A 14,031-nucleotide genomic window follows, 5' to 3' on the forward strand; every position below is an offset into this window, starting at 1 on the left:
CCATGAGGCATGGATTGTTTATTTCAGACATTATCCATGATGTTCAATGAATGGAGTTCGCCAAAGGGTACAGTGGCAGAGAAGAAAAAGATGAACTATGGTGTATATATATGATGGAACATTGCACGGCTACAGAAAGGAAAGAAATCATGAGGCAGGCAACAAGGTGAATGAAAACTTGAAGACATTATGTTGTGTAAAATAAACTAGAAACAAAAGAACAGATATCGTATGTTTTTTAGACAACAGCTATAAGAAAATTGGGGCCTAGATTGTAAGTTCTTATAGCAGTCACAATTATTCCTGAGCTTAAGTGTTATATCTAGAGTCTGAGATGCTGTGCTAAATGTATATAACCTGTTATTTCCCTGGAACTTTGGTAACCTGTGCAACACCTAGGACTCAGAGTTGGAGTTCTACACTTCTGAAAGTCAACAGTGTTATATGTAACAACTATTAAACAAAACAAAAAGAGATCAGGCTTCAATTAGAGATAAGAATGAAGCCGATGTGGTTGGGACTAAGGGAAATCAGAATACACAGTAAAGGATAACAGTGTCTGTACTTTAGAACATCACCTACTGTATGAGACCAAAGGATGAGAGCTTTATTTTGAATAAAACCTAAATTCTCTGTAGCATACAATCTAACTCGACCTGTCTGGATAGTTCATTTAAACAACCCAAACACACGGAGCCCAGAATGGGAATGAGAGCTGGTAATTCTACATACCTTGATCTAATACCTGGCTACATCCTAGAATATATTGGGCAGATCATTAAAAAGTATAGCCAAAGTCCCTTGAGGGATTGGAGAAAAAATATGGAACTATTAAACTTTCCCACCTGGGAAACCCCTGATACCCTCTCAAACACTAGGGACTCCCAATTAATAGGCCAAGCCTCTGATCTTGAGGTTGGCTCTTATGAAACTTATTTCTGTAACAAAGAAGCTAAGCCTACCTATAATTATGCCTAAGAGTTACTTCCAGAGAACCTATTTTGTTGCTCAGATGTGGCCTCTCTCTCTCTCACTAAGACCAATTCTGCAAGTAAAATCATTACCTTTCCCCCTACATGGGGCATGACATTCAGGGGTGTGATCTCCCTGACCACATGGGACATAACTCTCAGAGACCACCTTGGCCCTGGCACCATAGGATCATCAGTGCCTTCCTGACCAAAAGGGGAAATAGAAATGTAACAAAATAAGGTGTCAAGGGTACAAGGGTAATTCAGAGGTAGAATTATCATCTACCATGTGAGAGTCCCCGGTTCGATTCTCAGCCCAGGTACTTTCCAAAAACAAACAAAAAAAAACAAAAAGAAAAAGAAACAAAAATTCAACAAATGGTGCTGTAGTAACAGGATACTCACATGGAAAAAGAATGAAATGTGACCCCTACCATACAGCATACCAAAAAAAAAAAAAAAAACCAAAGAAAAGAAAAGGTACCAGTGGCTAAGAGAGTTCAAACAGAGTCAAGGCTACTCTTATGCAAGCTTCAGCTAGATATTACTAAAATAGCTATGGTTTGCCAAATCCCAACCAACATCATTTCTCTTAACCCAAAAGAATGCCCAGGGCTCTATCTGAGATCCTAAAAAAACTTCACACACTAAGTTCACTTTTCAGAAACCTAAAACCTTTCAATGATTCCTAGGCTAGATTAGTCCTGAAAAATAGAGGTGCCAGTCTCTCAAGAACAACAACCATTTCCATCCCCCTATTCCATATTGTCAACACCCCTTCTCAACATGAAAAAAGTTAGAGTGGGTATAACCCAAATATTCCTAAAGACTGGGAGAAGGATCATAGGAGAAGGAGAAGTTATAACAGAGAGAACTTAGGCTGTAACAATTGAGTATGACTACTGAATCATTATATTGATATTTCTCTTAGTCTCCAATGTCTTAAAGTAGCTAGAAGGAAAAACCTGAAATTGTGGAACTGTAACCTATACCAAACTTTGAAATCTGTTCTATAATTGTTAAAATGTACTTTGAAATTTATTCCTTTTTGTATATATATTTCACAGTAAGAAGAAAAAGAAGAAATGTATCCATGGAACTGTAAAACACAAACAATAAACCCTAATTTAAACCATGGCCTATATTTAATAGAAGAGTTATAAAAACATGCTTTCATCAATTATAACAAAGATATACCATTACAAGGTGTTGGGATGTATATGGAACACCTGTATTTTATACATAATTTTTCTGTATTTTTCACAACTTCCCTAATAAAAAAATTAGCAAAAGATCTAAACAGATACCTCATCTATGAAAAGATGCTCAATATCATCTATCACTAGAGTACTGCATATTAAAATGAGATACCACAAGCCGACTATCAGAATACTAACAACCAAAACACTGACAACACCAAATGCTGCTAAGTAAGGATATGGAGCATGGGAACTCACAATCATTGCTGTCATATAGCTGCTTTGACACAGTTTAGCATTTTCTTATGAAGCTAAAAAAAGGCTTACCATCGCTTAGGAGCGATCATGCTTCTAAGATATTTACCAAATGAGCTCAAAATTTATGTTGGCAAAAAATCAGCACAAATGCTTACAGCAACTTTATTTATAATTGCTAAAACCTGGAAACAACCAATAAACCTCTCAATAGGTGAGTGAATAAACAAACTGTGATACATCCATTCAATGGAATGCTGTTCTGCAATAAAAAAAAATAAGCTATAAAAGTATGAAAACACATGGAAAGAACCTGAAATGCATATTCATAAGTGCAAGAAGCCAGTCTGATTAGTTGTATGATTTGTATGATTCCAAATATTTGTCATTCTGGAAAAGGCAAAACTATACAGGCAGTAAAAGATCATTGGCTGTTAGGGATTTATGGGGAGGGAGAAAAGGATGAATAGGTGGAACACAAGGGAATTTGAGGACAGTGAAATTATTCCGTATGCTACTGTAACAGTTGATGTATGATGTTTATTAAAATTCATAGACTCATACAGCACAAAGATGAGTCTAATGTAACTATCAACTTAAGTTAATAATACTATATCACAATTGGCTCATCAACTGTAACAAAAGTACTATAAGAATGCAAGATATTAATAATAAGAGAAAGTGGGGAGGGGATGTAATATGTGAATGATCTCTGTACTTTCTGCTCAATTTTTCCACTCTAAAAAATAAAGTCTTAATTTTTTAATAAAAATCTATGGAGTTGGACTGGGGATATATAAAGATGGGCTGGATGAGGCCATTTCTAATTTTAGCCTGCTAATATAATTTGATTTTTAACTGGGATATATGTTCTTTATTTAAATGAAAAGTAATGGGCTTCTTTGTTCAATATCAAAATATGTATTTTATTATCAATTGTTAATCTGAACATTTATTTTCAATGTGATTTTAATTCTTTAATTTTTTTCGCTTAAACTAAAAACATGATAGGACTCAAATATAAAAGTATTATTATATAGTCATTATAAATAACTTCTGACTTTACTGTGGAACACTAATTCAAGTTAAATGCAAAGAGAGTTAGAAACTAAATGGAGTTTACCATTTTATACCAACATAAACTTAACATTTTAAAATTGTATTTTTAAATGCTCATTATCTGACAAATCTCTTTATTCTCAAGTATCTGAAAGAGGATAAAAACATTCTACAACTATGTTAAAAAGTAATCTAGATCATTTTTCAATATGCCACTTGATGTTATGCATGTCATCAAACTATTACTTTTTTTTATTAATTAAAAAAATAACACAACATTTAGAAATCATTCCATTCTACATATGCAATCAGTAATTCTTAATATCATCACATAGATGTATGATCATCATTTCTTAGTACATTTGCATCGATTTAGAAAAAGAAATAACAAGACAACAGCAAAAGACATAAAATGATAATATACAGAAAAAAATAAAAATACAAAAAATACATAAAAAAACAAAAAAACAAGGAAAAACTATAGCTCAAATGCAGCTTCATTCAATGTTTTAACATAATTACATTACAATTAGGTAGTATTGTGCTGTCCATTTTTGAGTTTTTGTATCCAGTCCGGTTGCACAGTCTGTATCCCTTCAGCTCCAATTACCCATTATCTTACCCTGTTTCTAACTCCTGATGGTCTCTGTTACCAATGACATATTCCAAGTTTATTCTCTAATGTCGGTTCACATCAGTGGGACCATACAATATTTGTCCTTTAGTTTTTGGCTGGACTCACTCAGCATAATGTTCTCTACGTCCATCCATGTTATTACATGCTTCATAAGTTTATTCTGTCTTAAAGCTGCATAATATTCCATCGTATGTATATACCACAGTTTGTTTAGCCACTTGTCTGTTGATGGACATTTTGGTTGCTTCCATCTCTTTGCAATTGTAAATAATGCTGTCATAAACATTGGTGTGCAAATGTCCGTTTGTGTCTTTGCCCTTAAGTCCTTTGAGTAGATACCTAGCAATGGTATTGCTGGGTCATATGGCAATTCTATATTCAGCTTTTTGAGGAACCACCAAACTGCCTTCCACAGTGGTTGCAACATTTGACATTCTCACCAACAGTGGATAAGTGTGCCCCCTTCTCCACATCCTCTCCAGCACTTGTCATTTTCTGTTTTGTTGATAATGGCCATTCTGGTGTGTGTGAGATGATATCTCATTGTGGTTTTGATTTGCATTTCTCTAATGGCCAGGGACATTGAGCATCTCTTCATGTGCCTTTTGGCCATTTGTAATTCCTCCTATGAGAGGTGTCTGTTCAAGTCTTTTTCCCATTTTGTAATTGGGTTGGCTGTCTTTTTGTTGTTGAGTTGAACAATCTCTTTATAAATTCTGGATACTAGACCTTTATCTGATATGTCATTTCCAAATATTGTCTCCCATTGTGTAGGCTGTCTTTCTACTTTCTTGATGAAGTTCTTTGATGCACAAAAGTGTTTAATTTTGAGGAGCTCCCATTTATTTATTTCTTTCTTCAGTGCTCTTGCTTTAGGTTTAAGGTCCATAAAACCACCTCCAATTGTAAGATTCATAAGATATCTCTCTACATTTTCCTCTAACTGTTTTATGGTCTTAGACCTAATGTTTAGATCTTTGATCCATTTTGAGTTAACTTTTGTATAGGGTGTAAGATACGGGTCCTCTTTCATTCTTTTGCATATGGATATCCAGTTCTCTAGGCACCATTTATTGAAGAGACTGTTCTGTCCCAGGTGAGTTGGCTTGACTGCCTTATCAAAGATCAAATGTCCATAGATGAGAGGGTCTATATCTGAGCACTCTATTCGATTCCATTGGTCGACATACCTATCTTTATGCCAACACCATGCTGTTTTGACCACTGTGGCTTCATAATATGCCTTAAAGTCCAGCAGCGCGAGACCTCCAGCTTCATTTTTTTTCCTCAAGATACTTTTAGCAATTCGGGGCACACTGCCCTTCCAGATAAATTTGCTTACTGGTTTTTCTATTTCTGAAAAATAAGTTGTTGGGATTTTGATTGGTATTGTATTGAATCTGTAAATCAATTTAGGTAGAATTGACATCTTAACTATATTTAGTCTTCCAATCCATGAACACGGTATGCTCTTCCATCTATTTAGGTCTTCTGTGATTTCTTTTAACAGTTTTTTGCAGTTTTCTTTGAATAGGTCTTTTGTCTCTTTAGTTAAATTTATCGTAAGTATTTTATTCTTTTAGTTGCAATTGTAAATGGAATTCGTTTCTTGATTTCCTCCTCAGCTTGTTCATTGCTAGTGTATAGAAACACTATAGATTTTTGAATGTTGATCTTGTAACCTGCTACTCTGCTGTACTCATTTATTAGCTCTAGTAGTTTTGTTGTGGATTGTTCCGGGTTTTCGACATATAGTATCATATTATCTGCAAACAGTGATAGTTTTACTTCTTCCTTTCCAATTTTGATGCCTTGTGTTTCTTTTTCTTGTCTAATTGCTCTGGCTAGAACCTCCAACACAATGTTGAATAATAGTGGTGATAGTGGACATCCTTGTCTTGTTCCTGATCTTAGGGGGAAATTTTTCAATTTTTCCCCATTGAGGATGACATTAGCTGTGGGTTTTTCATATATTCCCTCTATCATTTTAAGGAAGTTCCCTTGTATTCCTATCCTTTGAAGTGTTTTCAACAGGAAAGGATGTTGAATCTTGTCAAATGCCTTCTCTGCATCAAGTGAGATGATCATGTGATTTTTCTGCTTTGATTTGCTGATATGGTGTATTACATTGATTGATTTTCTTATGTTGAACCATCCTTGCATACCTGGGATGAATCCTACTTGGTCATGACGTATAATTCTTTTAATGTGTTGCTGGATTCGATTTGCTAGAATTTTGTTGAGGATTTTTGCATCTATATTCATTAGAGAGATTGGTCTGTAGTTTTCTTTTTTGTAATATCTTTGTCTGGTTTTGGTATGAGGGTGATGTTGGCTTCATAGAATGAATTAGGTAGCTTTTCCTCCACTTCAATTTTTTTGAACAGTTTGAGGAGAGTTGGTACTAATTCTTTCTGGAATGTTTGGTAGAATTCACATGTGAAGCCGTCTGGTCCTGGACTTTTCTTTTTGGGAAGCTTTTGAATGACTGATTCAATTTCTTTACTTATGATTGGTTTGTTGAGGTCATCTATTTCTTCTTGAGTCAAAGTTGGTTGTTCATGCCTTTCAAGGAATTTGTCCATCTCATCTACATTGTTGTATTTATTAGCGTAAAGTTGTTCATAGTATCCTGTTATTACGTCCTTTATTTCTGTGAGGTCAGTGGTTATGTCTCCTCTTCCATTTCTGATCTTATTTATTTGCATCCTCTCTCTTCTTCTTTTTGTCAATCTTGCTAAGGGTCCATCAATCTTGTTGATTTTCTCATAGAACCAACTTCTGGTCTTATTGATTTTCTCTATTGTTTTCATGTTTTCAATTTCATTTATTTCTGCTCTGATCTTTGTTATTTCTTTCCTTTTGCTTGCTTTGGGGTTAGTTTGCTGTTCTTTCTCCAGTTCTTCCAAGTGGACAGTTAATTCCTGAACTTTTGCCTTTTCTTCTTTTCTGATATAGGCATTTAGGGCAATAAATTTCCCTCTTAGCACTGCCTTTGCTGCGTCCCATAGGTTTTGATATGTTGTGTTTTCATTTTCATTCGCCTCAAGGTATTTACTAATTTCTCTTGCAATTTCTTCTTTGACCCACTCGTTGTTTAAGAGTGTGTTGTTGAGCCTCTACGTATTTGTGAATTTTCTGGCACTCTGCCTATTATTGATTTCCAACTTCATGCCTTTATGATCTGAGAAAGTGTTGTGTATGATTTCAACCTTTTTAAATTTGTTGAGACTTGCTTTGTGACCCAGCATATGGTCTCTCTTTGAGAATGATCCATGAGCACTTGAGAAAAAGGTGTATCCTGCTGTTGTGGGGTGTAATATCCTATAAATGTCTGTTAAGTCTAGCTCATTTATTGTAATATTCAAATTCTCAGTTTCTTTATTGATCCTCTGTCTAGATGTTCTGTCCATTGATGAGAGTGGTGAATTAAGTCTCCAACTATTATGGTAGATGTGTCTATTTCCCTTTTCAGTGATTGCAGTGTATTCCTCACCTATTTTGGGGCATTCTGATTCGGTGCATAAATATTTATGATTGTTATGTCTTCTTGTTGAATTGTTCCTTTTATTAGTAGATAGTATCCTTCTTTGTCTCTTTTAACTGTTTTACATTTGAAGTCTAATTTGTTGGATATTAGTATAGCTACTCCTGCTCTTTTCTGGTTGTTATTTGCATGAAATATCTTTTCCCAACCTTCCACTTTCAACCTATGTTTATCTTTGGGTCTAAGATGTGTTTCCTGTAGACAGCATATAGAAGGATCCTGTTTTTTAATCCATTCTGCCAGTCTATGTCTTTTGATTGGGGAATTCAGTCCATTGACATTTAGTGTTATTACTGTTTGGGTAATACTTTCCTCTACCATTTTGCCTTTTGTATTATATATATCATATCTGATTTTCCTTCTTTCTACACTCTTCTCCATACCTCTCTCTTCTGTCTTTTCGTATCTGACTCTAGTGCTCCCTTTAGTATTTCTTGCAGAGCTGGTCTCTTGGTCACAAATTCTCTCAGTGACTTTTTGTCTGAGAATGTTTTAATTTCTCCCTCATTTTTGAAGGACAATTTTGCTGGATATAGAAGTCTTGGTTGGCAGTTTTTCTCTTTTAGTAATTTAAATATATCATCCCACTCTCTTCTTGCTTCCATGGTTTCTGCTGAGAGATCAACACATAGTCTTATTGGGTTTCCCTTGTATGTGATGGGTTGTTTTCCTCTTGCTGCTTTCAAGATCCTCTCTTTCTCTTTGACCTCTGACATTCTAACTAGTAAGTGTCTTGGAGAACGCCTATTTGGATCTATTCTCTTAGGGGTGCACTGCACTTCTTGGATCTTTAATTTTAGGTCTTTCATAAGAGTTGGGAAATTTCCAGTGATAATTTCTTCCATTAGTTTTTCTCCTCCTTTTCCCTCCTCTTCTCCTTCTGGGACACCCACAACAAGTATATTTGTGCGCTTCATATTATCATTCAATTCCTTGAGCCCCTGCTCAAATTTTTCCATTCTTTTCCCTATAGTTTCTCTTCCTTTTTGGATTTCAGATGTTCCATCCTCCAGTTCACTAATTCTAACCTCTGTCTCTTGAAATCTACCATTGTAAGTTTCCATTGTTTTTTTCATCTCTTCTACTGTATCTTTCATTCCCATAAGTTCTGTGATTTGTTTTTTCAGACTTTCCATTTCTTCTTTTTGTTCATCCCATGCCTTCTTCATGTCCTCCCTCAATTTACTGATTTGGTTTTTGAAGAGGTTTTCCATTTCTGTTTGTATATTCAGAATTAGTTGTCTCAGCTCCTGTATCTCATTTGAGCTATTGGTTTGTTCCTTTGACTGGGCCATATCTTCAATTTTCCTGGTGTGATTTGTTATTTTTTGCTGGCGTCTGGGCATTTAATCAGATTTCCCTGAGTGTGGGACCCAGCAGGTTGAAAGACTTTCCTGTGAAGTCTCTGGGCTCTGTTTTTCTTATCCTGCCCAGTATGTGGTGCTTGTCTGTCCTCGGGTCCCACCAGGAAAAGATGTTGTGGCTCCTATAACTTCGGAAGACTCTCGCTGCTGGGTGTGTGGTGGAGACAGAGGAAAGGTTGTAGGTTGGTTTTAATGGCTTCAAACTGTGAAGTCCTGGGATCTGAATTCCTTGAGAGGGATTCTACCTGAGTTGCATTTCACCCCTCCCGCAGGGAAGGTTCAGGTGGTAGAGAGCCCTGAGAGCAGCCTGTTTCTGCATTCGGGGCAGTTGCAACCTGTGTAATCCCAGTGCTGAGCCCAGAGGAAACCAATCCTCCGTAGAAACAGCCACAGAAGGCTCTGTTTCACCCCCTTTCCTCTTTTTCAGTTAGCCCAATAGGTGACTTCCACCTTGATCAGTTTCGCCTGAGCTGAGGGCCTATTTTTAGTTGCCAGAAGTTGTTCATTAATGCCACTATTGGTGTTAGGTTGGGCTCAGTCTCTACTACTGTTTGAGACTCTTTCCTTTCCCTCCGGGAAGTCGGCTGTGGGGGAGGGGCGCCGGCCGCCACGGCTTGGGGAACTGCTGATCCGAGGCTCCCAGCCAGCCTGGGAAGCCGCATGTGCGAGGGGCGCCAGTCGCCGGCCACCGCAGCTTTTGGAACCGCTGCTCCGAGGCTCCCAGCCAGCCCGGGAAGCCGCATGTGCAAGGGGCGCTGGTCGCCGGCCACCGCGGCTTGGGGAACCGCTGCTCCGAGGCTCCCAACCAGCCCGGGAAGCCGTGTGTGTGTGAGGGGCGCCAGTCGCCGGCCGCCGCGGCTTGGGGAACTGCCGATCCGAGGCTCCTAGCCAGCCCGGGAAGCCGCGTATGTGGGAGAGGCTCTGGTCGCCGGCCACCGCGTCTTGGGGAAACGCTGATCCGAGGCTCCAAGCTGGCCCGGAAGCCACGCGTGGGGGAGGGGAGTCGGTCGCCGTGGCTTGGGTAACCGCTGATTCAAAGCTCCCAGCTGGCCCAGGAAGGAGGGAGGGAGGAGCTCCGGCCGCCAGCCACCGCTGCCCGGGGAAGCACGCGCCACTCGGGGACCTCACCGCAGCGGAGTCTCTTAGCCGGTCCAGCTGTTCCAGACTGGGGTACACTGTGTGTTTGGTCTCTGTCGTGGCTCTGGGAGCTGTTCTGTACTGTTTCTGGTTATTTAGTAGTTGTTCTGGAGGAGGAACTAAGACGCGTGCACCTTACTAAGCCACCATCTTCCTCATCTGCCCCAAACTATTACTTTTAACTACAGATGATAAAGATCATGTGTATTTTAAAGAAATACCTTAAAACAAAAACCTTAAAGAAACTAGTATGACAAACATATCACAAAGGAAGCAGGAATTGCACAATAAAATCCTAAATGTAGTCCACTTAGCTGACACCTTCATAAACAGCATTCCAGATTAACTGGGATGATTTTCAGAAAAAGCACTTTCATTCAGGCATGTTTCAAAATGTTTAATGGCATAGTTTTGCCACACAAGTGACCTCAGCTGATCAGTAAATTTAGTAATAATTTTACAAAGATAAAACCATGTAAGCACACTTTTCTTTCAGCTGTCTTTTCTTTTTTCTTTTAAACACATAGGGCCATAAAATTCTTCTAGAGCTGCAAAGAAACAGAGAAAGCCCAGTCTACTCAATTTCTCCCATTTACATTTAAAGTAACCACTGACATTGCAGGATTTTCTTCTGCCATTTTACTATTTGGTCTTTGTAAGTCTTAAAACCTTTTCTATCCATTTTTCCCTTAATGCCTACTTTCACGTTTATTTGATTTTCTGTACCATATCATTTTTGAGTAACTTTTTATTTCCTTCTGTACATATATTTTCATATATTTTGTTTAGGGTTATCTTGGGGCTTAAATTTAACATTCTAAATCTGTAGAAATCACATCTGATATCATACTAACTTGACTTCAATAGCATACAAATACACTGTACCTATATCCTCCTGTCCCCCAGCTTTTTCTTGTACTTATAACAAATTATATCCTTATACACCAAATATCCAAAACTATAGATGTATCATTGTTTTTTTACAAACTGTAAGATGTAAAAAGTGGAGTTGTATACCAAAAAAAAAAAAATACAATAAAATAGTACTGACATTTTAAAATATCCATGTGTTTACCTTTACCAGAAGTTTTTCTTTTCGGGGGGGGGGGGGGGCGGCGCATGGTCCAGAAATCGAACCCCGGGTCTCCCGCATAGAAGGCAAGCATTCTACCACTGAACTGCCCATGCACCCTATTTCTTTATATCACTTTGAACCACTGTCTAGTGTCCTTTCCTTTCAGTCTGAAGAACTCCCTTTAGCATTGCTCATAGGAAACACCTAGTGGTAAGAAACTTCCTCATCTTTCATTTAACTGGGAATGTCTTAGCTCTTCCTTACTTATAAAAAAATGAGTCTTACCAAATATAAATTTGTGGCAACGTTCTCCTTCATCACTTTAAATATTTCATTCCACTGCCTTCTTTCCTCAATGGTTCTGATGAGAACTCATCACTTAATCTTACTGTGACTCCTTTGTATATAACACATTGCTTTTCTCTTGCAACTATCAAAACTCTCTCCCTGTCCTTGGCATTAGACAATTTAACTACTATATGTGTGGGTATGCTTCGCTTCGAGTTTAACTCATTTACAGTTCATTAAGATTCATAAATGTGCATATTCTTATCTTTCATTAAGTTTGGGAAGTTTTCTACCAGTATTTCTTTGATTACGTCCCTTTTTTTGTGTTTGCTGTTACACTTGATTGTCCCACAGATATCTTAGACTCTGTTCACTTTTTTCATTCATTTTTCTTTCTGCTCCTCAGTCTGAATCATGTCAATTGTCTTGACTTTGAGTTCATTGATTCTTTCTTCTGCCAGCTCCAATCTGCTGTTGAAATTCTCTAGTGAATTTTTCATTTGTTATGCTGTTCTTCAGTAGCTCATCAATCCCCCACCTCCTTTTTTTTTGCTTTTAGTAATGGGAATTTATTAGCAACAAATTTACAGTTCTGAGGCCATTAAACTGTCCAAATCAAGGCAGCATCAGGATGATACCTACTTCCTGAAGACCAGCTGCCTATGATCCTGGACTCCTCTGTCATATGACAAGGCATATGGCAGAGTCTGTTTGTCTCTCTCTTCTCTTCCAAGTTTTGCTGCTTTCAGCTTCTTGCTTCCATGGCGGGTCACATCTTAAGAAACTACTCATTCATGTCTGGTTCCTTTTTAAATTTTCTATCTATTGAGATTCTCATGTTGTTCATTAACTGTTTTCCTCATATTCTTTTAGTTCTTTCTCCATGTTTTCTTTTATCTCTTTGAGCATATTAAGGCCTTTTTAAAAAAGTCTTTGTCCAGTACCTCCAAAGTCTGGTCTTCTTCACTGACAGTTTCTGAATTTTTATCTTGTGCCTTTGGATGGGCTGTTATTTTCTCCTTTTCTTATAATCTTTTGTTCCACACTTCAGACTTTCATATTTTAACATGTTAGCCCTAGGACTTTGTCCTTGAGCTGTCTCTTCCTTAAATCTGATTCCAGCTAGTAATATGGCAGAAATTTCTTGAATACCAGAAGCAAAATAAACCAATGCAAAAAATACCTTTCACTGTCATTGCAAATCACCTCTGCATATGCTGGTATTCTCCTTCAATGTTTAGCCTTCCTATGAAGTAGATCAGTCAGAAAAGAATGTGAAGTGCATAGTTCTCTCAGTCTTTTCTGAGCCTGCTTCTGGTCCTGGGCTTGTATTTGCTCATAGCCTTAGGAGTTTCCCCCAAAACAGGAATATGAATGCCCACTCTACTCACTATGAAACAGACCCCACTCATGGGTGATATATTGTGTGACTTAAAGCAGGTAATCCTTTGCCCCAAGGCACTTTGACTTAATTGTTTCTTATACTGCTTTGGGTGTCTTCAAGCTGCTTCTGATTGCAGAACAAGTTCTGAGAGTGCAAACTACAGAAGAGTTTATGTTAACATACAACAAATATATGTATAAAAGAGCAATAAATTTCAATGTCATAACAAGTAGTTATACAACATATTTCAGAGTTTGGTATGGGTTATTCCACAATTTTAGATTTTTCCTTCTAGCTGCTCCAAGGCACTGGAGACTGAATGAAATATCAATACAATGATTCAGCAGTCATACTCATCCATTAAATCCTATCTTCTCTGTTATAACTCCACCTTCTCCTTTGATCTTTCTCTCAATCTTTAGGGGTACTTGGGCTTTCACATTGGAAAGGGGTGCCGATGATATGGGATAGAGGGATGGAACCAGTTGATGTTCTTGGAGAGGCTGGCCCCTCTGCGTTTCTGGACTTATCTAGTCTGGGAACCTATCTGGAGGTTGTAGGTTTCTGGAAAGTAATCACAGTACATGAAATTTTAGTAGAGTATCAGATAAAGCCCGAGGTGTTCTTTAGGAACAGGAATGGTTTTGGTTGAGGTTCAGCAAACTGTGGTAATTAACGGTATCAACCTAAAGCTTGGATAAGAACAGCCTCCAGAATAGCTTTTCAACTCTATCTGAACACTCTGACCTTATTTTGATACATTTATTTTCCCCCTTTTGGTCAAGAAGGTATTGTTAATCCCATGGTGCCAAGGCCAGGCTTATTCCTGGGAGTCATTTCCATTCATGCCATTTTTCAAAGCTGTGTTTTCTTGATTCAGCACTCACCCAGTTACTGCAACCCTTTAACTCTTCCAGAGTTCTGAGGAAAATGGCTCTGCCATTTTTTGCTAGTGTTCAAAGATTCTGAAGGGGAACAGCACCTGAAGCATCTATGCCACCACCTTGGTTGAGTAGAATCCCCAATTCTATTTTGTTTCAGAATTATGTGGGATGAAATCCAAGTGTGTCTGTGTATGTGTGTATGTGTGTGAAAAGTTCTAAAACTGCTAGGGA

General features: G+C 37.9%; 1 protein-coding gene across 2 annotated transcripts in view; it reads right to left on the reverse strand.

The window, feature by feature from the left end:
* ZFYVE9 (zinc finger FYVE-type containing 9) overlaps positions 1-14,031 on the reverse strand; it is a 270,755-nt gene that overhangs the window by 156,529 nt on the left and 100,195 nt on the right. The window lies entirely within an intron of this gene.

The sequence above is a fragment of the Tamandua tetradactyla genome, chromosome 2 (genome assembly GCF_023851605.1).
Source record: "Tamandua tetradactyla isolate mTamTet1 chromosome 2, mTamTet1.pri, whole genome shotgun sequence".
Classification (NCBI taxonomy): Eukaryota; Metazoa; Chordata; class Mammalia; order Pilosa; family Myrmecophagidae; genus Tamandua; species Tamandua tetradactyla.